The sequence below is a fragment of the Peromyscus eremicus genome, chromosome 5 (genome assembly GCF_949786415.1).
Source record: "Peromyscus eremicus chromosome 5, PerEre_H2_v1, whole genome shotgun sequence".
Taxonomy (NCBI): domain Eukaryota; kingdom Metazoa; phylum Chordata; class Mammalia; order Rodentia; family Cricetidae; genus Peromyscus; species Peromyscus eremicus.
This window is the reverse complement of record NC_081420.1, coordinates 34,894,921-34,907,083: the sequence shown is the minus strand read 5'-3', so window position 1 is coordinate 34,907,083 and position 12,163 is coordinate 34,894,921.

The following is a 12,163-nucleotide window of genomic DNA, read 5'->3' as shown; positions in this document are numbered from 1 at the left end:
GCAGAAGTGAGATTCAGATACACCAACCTCTACAGTGTAAGAAGATAATGATTCGGCTGGTTCATCTTTAAGTATAGAGAATATTTTCAGTGGTGAAAATGTAGATTTCTACACCTCCTCAACCAGCGGCCACTCTGGTCACTAGAACTCCAGGTAGGTTACCTGCATGCGGACTACCTCAAAGCTCTTATTGCTGTCTACCCTACCCACAAGCTTCCTCCCTTTCTTGTCACTGTGTTCCAGCCCCTAAATCAGGTGGAGGGCCTCTGATTGACAGGAGGCCATACCAACCAGCAGAAGCCCAGATAAACCACCCACTAGGGGATGTCCTTGACTCTCTGGGTGCCTACTCACCCTTTCTCCAGTCCACCTCCTCTCTCCATTGTCATGCCTCAGCCTCCTACTCTAATAGAGAATTCCTGCTTGACCAGAGGCCATGCTGTCCACCAGAACTCCAGGTAGGCTGCCTGCCCATGGAGCTTTCACTCTCCCTGTTCCCCCGCATGCACTATCCCCAATATCCCATCACCATGTCCCATATCCAAACTCAGTTGGAGAACCCCTGATTGACCAGAGGCCATCCTGTCCATTAGAAGTCCAGCTTCCAACTCAAGTGTAGACCCTATTCTCAACCACAGGCCATACTGGATAGAAGACAAGAGAGGAAAAAAAAACCAAAGAACAAAACACCTATCTAACAAAGACAAACTCAGAAATCAGAACCTAGACCCATAATCACCCCAAACCCAGATATCTAGATGCCAGATTAAGAACCTAATCAACAACATCCAAGATAGTATGTCACCACCAGAGTCCAGCAATCCTACTACAACAAGCCCTGATTATTCCAACAGAGCTCAAACACAAGAAAATGACTTTAAAACCAACTTTATGAAGATGATAGTGATACACAGTCAAATTAACTTAAAAACAAAAATCACATATTCATCTCAATGGATGCAAAAAGAAAGCCTTTTACAGATCCAACATGCCTTTATGATACAAGTCCTAGAGAGAGTAAGACTAGCAGGAACATACCTCATCATATAAAAAGCTGTATGAGAAACCTACAGGGAAAATCATGTCTGTGCAGAAAAAAATTGATGCAATCCTATTGAAATTAAGATAGAGCTGGTGGCTGTTTCCACTCATTTTAAACATTGTGCTCAAAGTGTTAACTAGGGCAATAAGAAAAAAAGAATAAAACCAATGAAATACAATTGGAAAAAAAAGAAAAATAAACAAATTTTTCCTATTTTCAGATGACATGATATTGTACATTGGAGATGGCAAAATTCAACTAGAGAATCTCTACAGTAAAAACTTTTAATCTTTGAAGAAAGAAATTGAGAAAAAAGACACTAGAACACGGAATGGCAATCCAGGTTCACAGACTGATAGAATCAATATCGCATAAATGATCATTCTACCAAAAAAAATATTCAAGTGCATTCCCAATCAAAATCCCTACAACACTCTTCACTTAAATAGACAAAAAAATACCCTAAAATTCATACAGAACTCAAAAGAACTAGGTAGCCCAAAATAGCCTGAGCAAAAAGAGCAATGCCACAGGAATTCCCATACTAGACCTCAAGACATATTACAAAGCAATAGTAATCATAATAATCAAAATCAAAATGGCACTGGCAATAAAACAAATATGTAGAACAATAGATCAAAATCAACAACTCAAAATGAGTACATGTAATTAGAGACCTCTAACCTTCAAAAAAGGGGCAAAAAAGCATACACTGGAGAAAGACTGCATCTTCAACAAATAATACAGGGAAGCTGGATGTCCATATGTAGAACAATGAAATTAGGCCCATGTCTATCACCTCTCACAAAATTTGTCTCCAAATAGAGCAAAGACCTAAATGTGAAACACTGAAGCTTCTAGGAAAAAACATATTCAATATCCCCAGCATATAGATGTAGGAAAAAACTCTTTCAATTGCATCCCATTTGCCCAGGAATTGAGGCCAGTAATTGACTAATGGGACCTTTTAAAAAAAAGTTCTATGTAGCTAAAGGAACAATTGACCAAATGAAAAGAAGGTAAACAAAGTGAGAAAGATTATTTACCAGCTATACATCTGGCACAGAATTAATATCAAGAATATATATGAAAAACTCAAAAAACAAAGAGTCAAAAAGAACAAATGTCACATTTTAAAATGGGTTATAGATCTGAAGAGAGCTCTCAAAAGAAGAAATAAAAATGGCCAAGAAATACCATTTGAAATGTCCACTGTCTCTAACAAAAAAAAATGGAAATCAAAACAACTTTGAGATTTCGTCTTAACCATGCCTCCAACCCTCAGCCTGAATGGCAAAGGTCAAAAGAAAATCAAAACAACAACAACAAAAACCCCTAGAATAAATGTTGTTGAGAATGTGAACAATAGAGAACCCTTCATTCACTTTTCCTGGGATTTCAACCTCTCTGAAAATTAGTATGGAGAACAAAATAGAACAAATCTAATATATAACCAGTGATACCACTCTTCAGCAGTATGCCAAAATGACCCTGTATCCTACTTCACATGTATGTTCTCAGCCATGTTCATTTCTATTCTATTATTAATGGCTAGGACATGGAAACAATCTAAATGTCCTTCAACTGAAGGGAAGTTTAAATACAATGAAATGTGTTATTTATATGCCACCACATGCAATTCAGCTGGAAAGAAAAATGAAAACATGAACTTTGTAGGTAAATTAATAGAGCTAAAGAGATTACATTGCATGAAACAATCCAGAACCAGAAAGGCAAATGTTGTATGTTCTCTTCTCATCTTCAGTTCTGAGTCTTACGTCCTCAGATGTGAGTATATAATCTGGAGTAACTGTAGAAAGGAGACCATGGGAGGGATAGTTAAGAGGAATAGCAGGGTACACATGACTAGAAGGAGAAGGGAGGATAATGTGGAAACTCTAATTAGGCATGAGGGAGGAAGATAAATATATAAGGAGGCCAGAAAGGATAAAATAACAGTAATGGTATCTGAAGAAGTCATAAGGCATCATATTATTATCTATCTATATTAAATTCTACATAATACATATAAGTCTATTTATATATAAACATATATAGATTAAATAAAAATTTTCCATCTAGCCTGACAGTGTTTTTTCCACAAGTCATTGACTACCCAACAAAAATCCATCACAAGACATGAGAATCTCCCTTTTTACTTATTTATTAGGGTTGTGTAAGAGACTCACAAAATATTACAGGCTACTTTTGTTACCCTAGTTGCCTCCCAGAGGTGAAAGGTAAGTCCCTATTGCTGAATACATTATACAGGTTGGACACAGGGCCCAGAAGACCTGAGCTGAATCTGACTTAAAAGTCTCATCCTTGAGGACTAAATTTTATCATACCAGAGATGCCCTGAAAGCTTCCACAGGATGGAAACAAACAGTCCAACTCAGCTCTGATGCCTATGAACCACAACAAGAACAGCATGGAACAATAATCATAAGGATGCGATAGTGGTATACATACCTTCATTGCAACCAAAAACTCTCTAATTGGACTTGAAACCTAACACCAAAAGGGATTACTGGTATTGGAGTCAGAACCAACTATCTGGGGCTAGTGAAGTCATCAGTCTTGGAGGAGAACCGACAACTGCCACTTTACTAAACTATCATAATTTCTAACTACATTCACAATATTTATCCTCATACCCACAAATAAGTGTAGCTCTCAGCCCTCATCAAAACCTTCTCTTGGCAACAGAGGACATTACAGAAAACCACAAGTGATCAAAACACAGAGAACAAAGGATCATGTGGTGCTCAGTCCCAGCTGATGATACCTAAAACACGATTTCTGAACCTGATGTTCAGGGATCACTGCAGAAGAAGGGATGGAAAGATTTTAAGAAACAGGGGGACAGAAAGTTTTCTGTGAGATTGTATCTCCCAGAAATATGGCAGAGAGGCTACACTCACATCGTCTTATCAACAAGGGTGCATAAACAAGACCTGAAGAGGGAAGACACCAATGGGCAGGAAAGCATGAAAGGGGAAAGCTTGTAGTGCCTCGAACCTAGACAAGAATTAAGGATTTGTGAATGTTGAGAACACAAGAAATGGTCTTCTCCCTAGGAAGAGCATGCCCCTCCTAGTGGGTATCCAATACTCAGTAGTCATCCCTGAGATTACAGATATACAGGCAACATTATATGGGCAATATAAGCTATATTTCTCTATTAGGATAGGGGTGTGTGTGTGTGTGTGTGTGTGTGTGTGTGTGTGTGTGTGTGTGTCTTAACAACAGTAAAAGAAAAAAGGCTAGGAGTAGGAGAGAGAACAGTTGAGATAGAGAACAGGGGTTGAAGGAAGGGAAGGAAATGGGGGAATTAAATAATTATATTATCATTTTAACACCCCTTCCACACCTCACTGCCTGTGGCAGGTGGGAGAGCTGCCCTTGAGATCATAAGAGCATGAGAGCTACTCCTGCCCCTCACCAGCTGCAGCACTTGGGAGAGCCGATCCTGTGTCTCACCTGAGCAGCACAGTAGAGCCAACCCTGTTGGCAGGGGTGTAGGCGAGTCAACCCCAAATTTGTGAGAGTGGGGGAGCTGGCCCCACTACTCATCTATCATGAGGTGGTGTCTTGGGCAGGGGAGAGATGCTCCTCATTATCCCTTGTACCCCACTGTCTACAGTAGAGGAGAGATCTGATCCTCCCCCTTAACACCTGTGACATTCAGGAAAGTAGGCCCTGCTCCTCGCTTGAGCAGCACAGAAGAGCTGACCTTATTGATGGAGGTGCAAGTGAGTCAGCCTTGAGGGTGTGAGAGTGGGATCATGTCCCCCATCATCTGCCATGTGGTGTTGAGGGCAAGGAAAAGATGCCCTCTTCTCCCTTGCAGCGCCTGTCACCTGTGGCAGGCCAGAGAGCTGACCCTCTCCCATACTAGCTGCAGCAGTTGGGAAAGCAGTTCCTGAACCTTGCCTGGGCCACAGAGTAGAGATGACTCTATTGGGGGCTGCTAGTGAGCCGGCACCAAGACTGTGATCACGGGAGATCTGGCCCTGTCCCTTGTTTGCCATACCATGTTGTGGGTAAGGGATAGATAGCCTTGCTGCACCCTACCCCTTGCTGCCTGTGGTGGGTGGAAGAGCTGGCCCCAAGGTCAAAAGAACCGGAGAGCTCTCCCTGCCCTTCATCAGTTTCAGCATTCTGGAAAATCGCACTGGACCTCACCAGGGCAACGTAGAGCTGGCACTGGTGTTGTAGTGTGGAAGAGCCAACCCTGAGTGCATGAATGCAGCTCACTGTTGCAAGGGGTGATCGAGCTGGACAATGCAGGAGAGCTGGCAGACTGGCCAACTCTGCAACTACCCAAGCCCAGAACTAAGGTTTTGAATTGGCCCACCTCAACTTCCACCCCATCTGTGTTCTGCTGGAGCATGTGAAAGAGCTGGTCCTACAGACCTAAAGCAGCAGAATCTCCAAGACACAGGGCAACAACAGGATATCCAAGAGGACTGACTCCCAGTGAGTGCCTGGTATTAATAGTGTAACAGAAACCAGAGGCCTTGAACCAGAAACCAGAGGCAAGGAACCCTTGCAAGTAAAGAATTGTGGATAAAAGGGTATATTGCATGATTCACTGTGTCACACTACAGCTTCCATGACGATATTTTTCTTTTTCTCTTTTGAATTTTATTTTATTTTATTTGTGAGGGAGGTTGCAATGGCAGAGGGTGAATACAAGGGAGTGGAGAGATAAATGGGTAAAGATGCATGATGTGAAAGACATAAAAAAATAAATAAAAAGAAAGTTAAAAAATAATAATGTAACTTCAATTTTTTATTCATCTATTTATTTTACATCCTGACTGCAGCCTCCCCCCCAATCTTCCCCTCCTAGTCCCTCTCCCCAATCCCTCCTTTTATCCCCCAATCTCATCCTCTTCCATCTCCATTGAGAAAAAAAGCAGATCTCTAATGAGTATCAATAAAACATAATATTAGTAACTTCGATTTTTTAAAATAATTAACAACAACAAAAGACTGTTCAGGCTGGCTTTTTTTCTGAAGCTATAACTATTTAATAAATGAAAGCAAAGACTATTCCTTGGGAAATAAAATTATCAAGAAATAAGTAAGAAAAGTAAGAGAATGTAAAAGGAAAAAAAGATGGAATAACAATTTCTAGAAAGTTCTACTGCTAAAAAAAGACTTAGATTTTTGACCAAGTTTAGCAGCCTATCAGCACTTTAGTTCATCCTATTTCTTTGACTCTTTTTCTTTCTTTTTACTTATTTTCTTCTTTGGCCCATGATCAATTTCTATTTAGTCCACTCACAACTTTCACTCCATGTCCATGAAGACCTTGACTTGGACATCTTTCCTTATCTAGAAATCTCCACAAGATTCACTCTATGTGCACTAAATCACCCTGAAAACCACAGTACTTTGAAGATCTGAGGTGAGAGGATCCAGAATCCTTCATTAGTTAGAGGGAGGGGACAAGCCACGCTACCATCAAAACAGTCACCTCTCCGGACTGAATAAAGATATTGTCACCTTGGCTTTATCTGTGGTTTCTTGATAGAGTATTAGTTATGGTGTAAAAAGTAAGAGAAAATGGTATGCCATTCCTCATGAGAAGATCTGTGCATAAATTTGACTTGAAAATAAACTCTGAATCTAAGCAATCAAAAAAAAATGGTAGAGATCCCAGAAGTTGGGCAGGAGTAATTCAGAGTTATTTCAGGTGGTGTTTGCAAACCAGGAGATTCTTGCCTACTAATTTTCTTTAACACTGAGGGGAGAAGCAGCACCAACTCCTAAGGCCACCATATGTGGCAAAATTCTTCTACTGATAGTGACACTACAATGAGTGTTCCCAACAATGTGTATATTAGGAAATCTTTAGCCCTCCCCGTGAGAGGAGTACCAGTCATTTCCAAGGGATGATTTTAAGCCTCTGTTAGCAATTACTCCTTCTTATAATGATGAAAGTCAATGATGTCATAACTTTTCTATGTTTCTCAAAAAAGCTGAAGGACTAGAAAGCTAGAAAAGGGAAACATCAAAAGAACTGCTCATCTCTGCCTTCCCAGCTTTGTGATCAGAAGATGACAGGCAATGCTGAATAATGTGAGGGGATGAAGTTGATAATTAGCACTAAAAAGCTCCATTTCATATTTAGCTTCAGCAGCCAATGTGGCACAAACTCAGGGTCATCAGTTAAGAAAGAACCTCAACTGAAGAATGGCACAGATCAAATTGTCTTGTAGCCATATTGGTAGGCGTTTTCTTAGTCACTAATACATTTAAGAGGTCTCAGTCTACTGTGGGTGGTGCAGTCCCTAGGCAAGTGTGCATAGATGACAGTTTAATAAAGGTAGTGGAGCAAAGCAGAGAAAGCTAGTCAGTAAACACTGCTTCTCCATGAAGCTTCTGCCTTCATCCCCTGCTTTACCATTTCTCAATTATAGGCTGTAATCTGTAAGCTGAAGGAAATTTTGCTTTCCAAGATGCTTTTGGTCATGGTATTTATCACAGTAACAGAAAGAAAATAGGAACATCTTATTAACACAGAATGAATAAAATCTATGGAATGAGTCTCAGCTGACTCTATGGAAATGCAAACCCAGAGAAGCATGGTTTCAGACAGTCATAGAGTAACCCAGAATCATTTCATACTTGTATCCTAACACATGATGCTGTTTGAAAATTTCACTGTGCTTAGGGAATGGGTATTTGCACAGCATTTGGACTGTCTGTCAGAACACTGTAAATGCAGGGTGGTCAATAGTGTGGCTGGACTTCATAATATATACTGAGATTTTCAAGTTTTTGATAGCCTTTGGGGAAGAGATTCAAATGAATGCCATTTTTTTACTCTAACTACTTGATACACATTGATATCCTTTCCTAAATTAGCTATGCAATGTGATAATTTTTTTGTCTAACTTCTCTCTTTTTTTTTGATTTTTGTCTTTTTTGTTTTTTGAGACAGTGTTTCTCTGTGTTGTTTTGGTGCCTGTCCTGGATCCTGCTCTGTAGACCAGGCTGGCCTTGAACTCTCAGAAATCCACCTGCCTCTCCCTCCCAAGTGCTGGGATTAAAGGTGTGCACCACCACACCCAGCCTAACCTATTTTTTAAGAAATATTTTGTTGCAATATATTAATCGTAAGGGAAATTTTTCCATAAACAAAAAAATTGATCGTCTCCCACTTCAGGCTTTGGCACTCCTCAAGAGTAAATTTTTAAATTTTCATGAAGATATCCATTACACCAAACATGCATTTAATGGGAAAATTTTAAAGGAAGCTTAATAGCAATATGTCAACCATTTCAGAAGTAGAAAAGTAGTATTTGATGGAAGCTGTTTGGATGGAGCATTTGATTCTTGAGGACCTAGAGGTGATTGTCAACCTTATTACAACCTCTATTTGTCAACCTTATTACAACCTCTGACCTCAGTGTCCACAATACTATTATTGTCTCCAGAGTCACTTCAATGCAGACATCCGTTATTAGTTACTCAGTGTCCTAATTGAAAGCACCCACTAAATAAGGGAATAGATAACCAAACATTTCTCTTAGTCATGTCTTTCAATGGTCTATGTTTTAGGACTCAATTAATACCCTAAAAATTAAAATATAAAATCTTTTTATCTAATATTGACCATTTTATGAAACATCCTATTTTCTTCTTCCACAGTTACATACCTGCTTTCTTCTCCATGTGAAAGTATAATATTGGAAATTTGGATCATAATGCTTTCTACAATAAGCTCTAGTGGATCTCAAATACCAGCATGGAGGCCTATTTTTGGAAAGAAACCAGAAGTCAATGGGGTACTTACAAGTTCAGAAAACACTTCCGTAGTTTGGAGACTGATACGATGTGACACACTGATCACACATTCAAACAGCTCTGCCAAGGAGTCAATGCAGTATCCATTCCATATGACACATACGGTCAGCAAGGCTGTATTCTCCCACAGAAACAAGCTGGACATCTGCTACAAGTGTCTGCTAAAGAGGAAGAGGAGCCACACTGAGCTCTAGCTGCACACTTATCAGTTTACAGTGTTCTCCTTGGCACAAATTGGTACTTTAAGCTGTGTAGAGGAATAACATCTTCACTGTGAAAAACAGATGAAGAAATTTATGTTTTGTAGATAGATGCTTTAAACTGTTTCTTCCTTCATCTTTTGTATTTATCTCGTCAGTACTTCTGTATTCTCCAAATGTTTGGAGCCTAAGTTGAGTCTAAGTGATCAAGTCATTTTCTTCAGCTAGTTTGCCTTCCTTAACATAATGTGGCAAGAACAGGACAGTTCATTTAATTACATTATTCTCATGACTTATGAGAATAAGTACATGATTGCTTCTTTACTAATACTGGGAAGAATAAGCATGATGTCATGAAAATGATGCCTCCAGGAGCTGAAGAGGTGGCTCAGCAGTTACTGCTCTCGAAAAAGACCTGGGTTGAGTTCCCAGCAGCCACAAGACAGCCTACAACCTCCTGTAACTCCAGTTCTAGAGGACCTCATACTTTCTTCTAATGTCCTTGGACTCATACATGCAAGTGGCACACATGCATACAAAGGTACTGACACATACATATAAAACAAACAATTTCAGTACAATGATACCACAGTCTTCAATTGCCAACTCATTCCATTATATTATGTGTTTCTTTTTTTACCAAAACATTCAGACTTTTTCCCTGAATTCTGTGTTTTCTATAGACTGACCTCTGAGTAGCCAGGGCCTGATGAAACAACAATAGTGAAACATATGGCGAACAGATATTGCATAATTAGTCATGGGAGGAGGCAACACACTTCTAGAGCGGATTTTATACTTGTGGTTTATGATACCAGAGGTTGATGCCATGCATGAAAGAACACATGCGTTGTTCTTGATGACATAGCACAGGGGTTAGGAATTTGATTTTATCTACTTTTCTTATTTATAAAGCAAAGAATTTCAAATGTTTCAAGCATTAAGCTAAGCTGCTTGTGACTGGGTGACTTTGTTCTTGACTTCTTTTGTTTAGTTTCCTGTGATGCATGTAATAAAAATAAATAAAAATAATCACTAATGATTTCGTCATATATTATTTTTCATTACATAGAAAAAACAGAACTAGATAGTTTAAACTCTCAAGTTACCAAAATTGCTAACAATACAAAAAATAAACTTATGTAATATTATAATATGTAGGATAACCACCAATCTTTATGTGAAAAATAAAAATAGTTTCTGTCAGATAATTAATATCATCTCTGTAAATGTACGAAAATAATGAAGTTTTTAATTTTCATTTTATGTATAATAGATAAGGACATGTTAATAAGAATATGTATATATATTTGTATATATATAGATATGTACATACTTTTAATGTCAGAGTTTGGGAGGCAGAAAAATATCAGTCTCTATGAGTACATGAGCAATAACCAGTCCAGCCAGGGCTACAGAGTGCAACCCTGTCTCAAAAAGAAGGTATGTATATATCCCATCCATTCATCATCTGACAAATTGTCACACTCTAAGAAGTAATTGTGGAAGGACCCTAGTAATTTCTGTATTCTAGTATTTAAATAAAATTTATGGTTGCTATTTTCATTAGAAAATCTTATCAGGCTGGAGAGATGGCTCAGCAGTTAAGAGCACTGGCTGTTCTTCCTGAGGTCCTGAGTTCAGTTCCTAGCAACCACATGGTGGCTCACAACCATCCATAGTGAAATCTGGTGCCCTCTTCTGGCCTGCAGGTGTATATGCAGACAGAACACTGTATACATAATAAATAAATCTTTAAAAAAAAAAAAGAAAGAAAATCTTATCAAGTGAAAGGTAACATTAGCAAGTAGCATGATTTCTTGGAAGTGTTATTTCACTTAAGTGTTATTTACCTTTATATTGCTATGATAAAACAGCATGACCCAGGAAACTTAGAGGAGGAAGGGTTTGTTTGGGAGAAGGTTCCAGAGGAATAAGAGTCCATCATGGCAGGAAATCATGGAAGCAGTCAGCAGGTATGATGACTGGAGTAGGAAGCTGAGGGATCATATCTTGAACTGTAAGCATAAATTGGAGAGAACAAACTGGAAATGGCACAGTATTTTAAACTCTCTAAGCCCTCCCTCATTGACACACTTGATCCAGCAAGGCCATGTCTCACAAAACACCCAAGCAATACTACTAACTAAGGGCCAAGTGTTCAAATGCCCAAAAGATTAGGGGGGGTCATTTATTTAAACCACTATCTATCTGTACTATCTATGTCTTTATACCTGAACCTTGGGTTGAATTGATTCAAGTCAAGTAACTTGTAGAGAGTACCATGGATCAGAATATGTTACTTTTTTTAACTTATTTTCTGGAAATGATTAGGGTGGAAATGACATTATATATCACTACATTTTTACTCAATGGAAACTGATGGGAAGTTCACTCCAAAATGTAAATAGTTACTTTCCAAATCTTCATCTCTTTCTTCATCTTCTTATATTTTTTGTCAACTATTGTCTTAGTTATGTTTTTTATTGCTGTGATGAAACATCATGACCAAAAAAAAAGTTCAGGAAGAAAGGGTTTATTTGACTTACATTTCTGTATCACTGTTATCATTGAAAGAAGTCAGGACAGGAACTCAAACAGGATAGAAATTCAAACAGGACAGGAACCTGGAGTCATGGCAGTACAGACACAGTAGACAAGTGCTGCTTACTGGCTTGCTTCTCATGACATTTTCATCCTGCTTTCTAATAGAATTCAGGACTACCAGCCCAGGGATGGCATCACCCACAATGGGCTGGGCCCTTCTCCATCAATCATTAAGAAAATGCCCTACACATATACCAAAATGACACTTTATCCTACCACAGAAGCACTTGCTCAACCATATTCATTGCTTCTCTATTCATAATATCTAGGAATTGGAAATAACCTAGATGTGCCTCAATAGAATGATGGATAAAGAAATTGTAGTACATTTACACAATGGAGTATTAGTTAGCTCTTTAAAAAAATGACATCATAAAATTTGCAGACAAAGGGAAAAAACTAGAAAAATCATCAAGAGTGGGTTAACTCAGGCTCAGAAAGATAGATATGGTATGTATTCACTTATATCTGGATATAAGTCATTAAATAA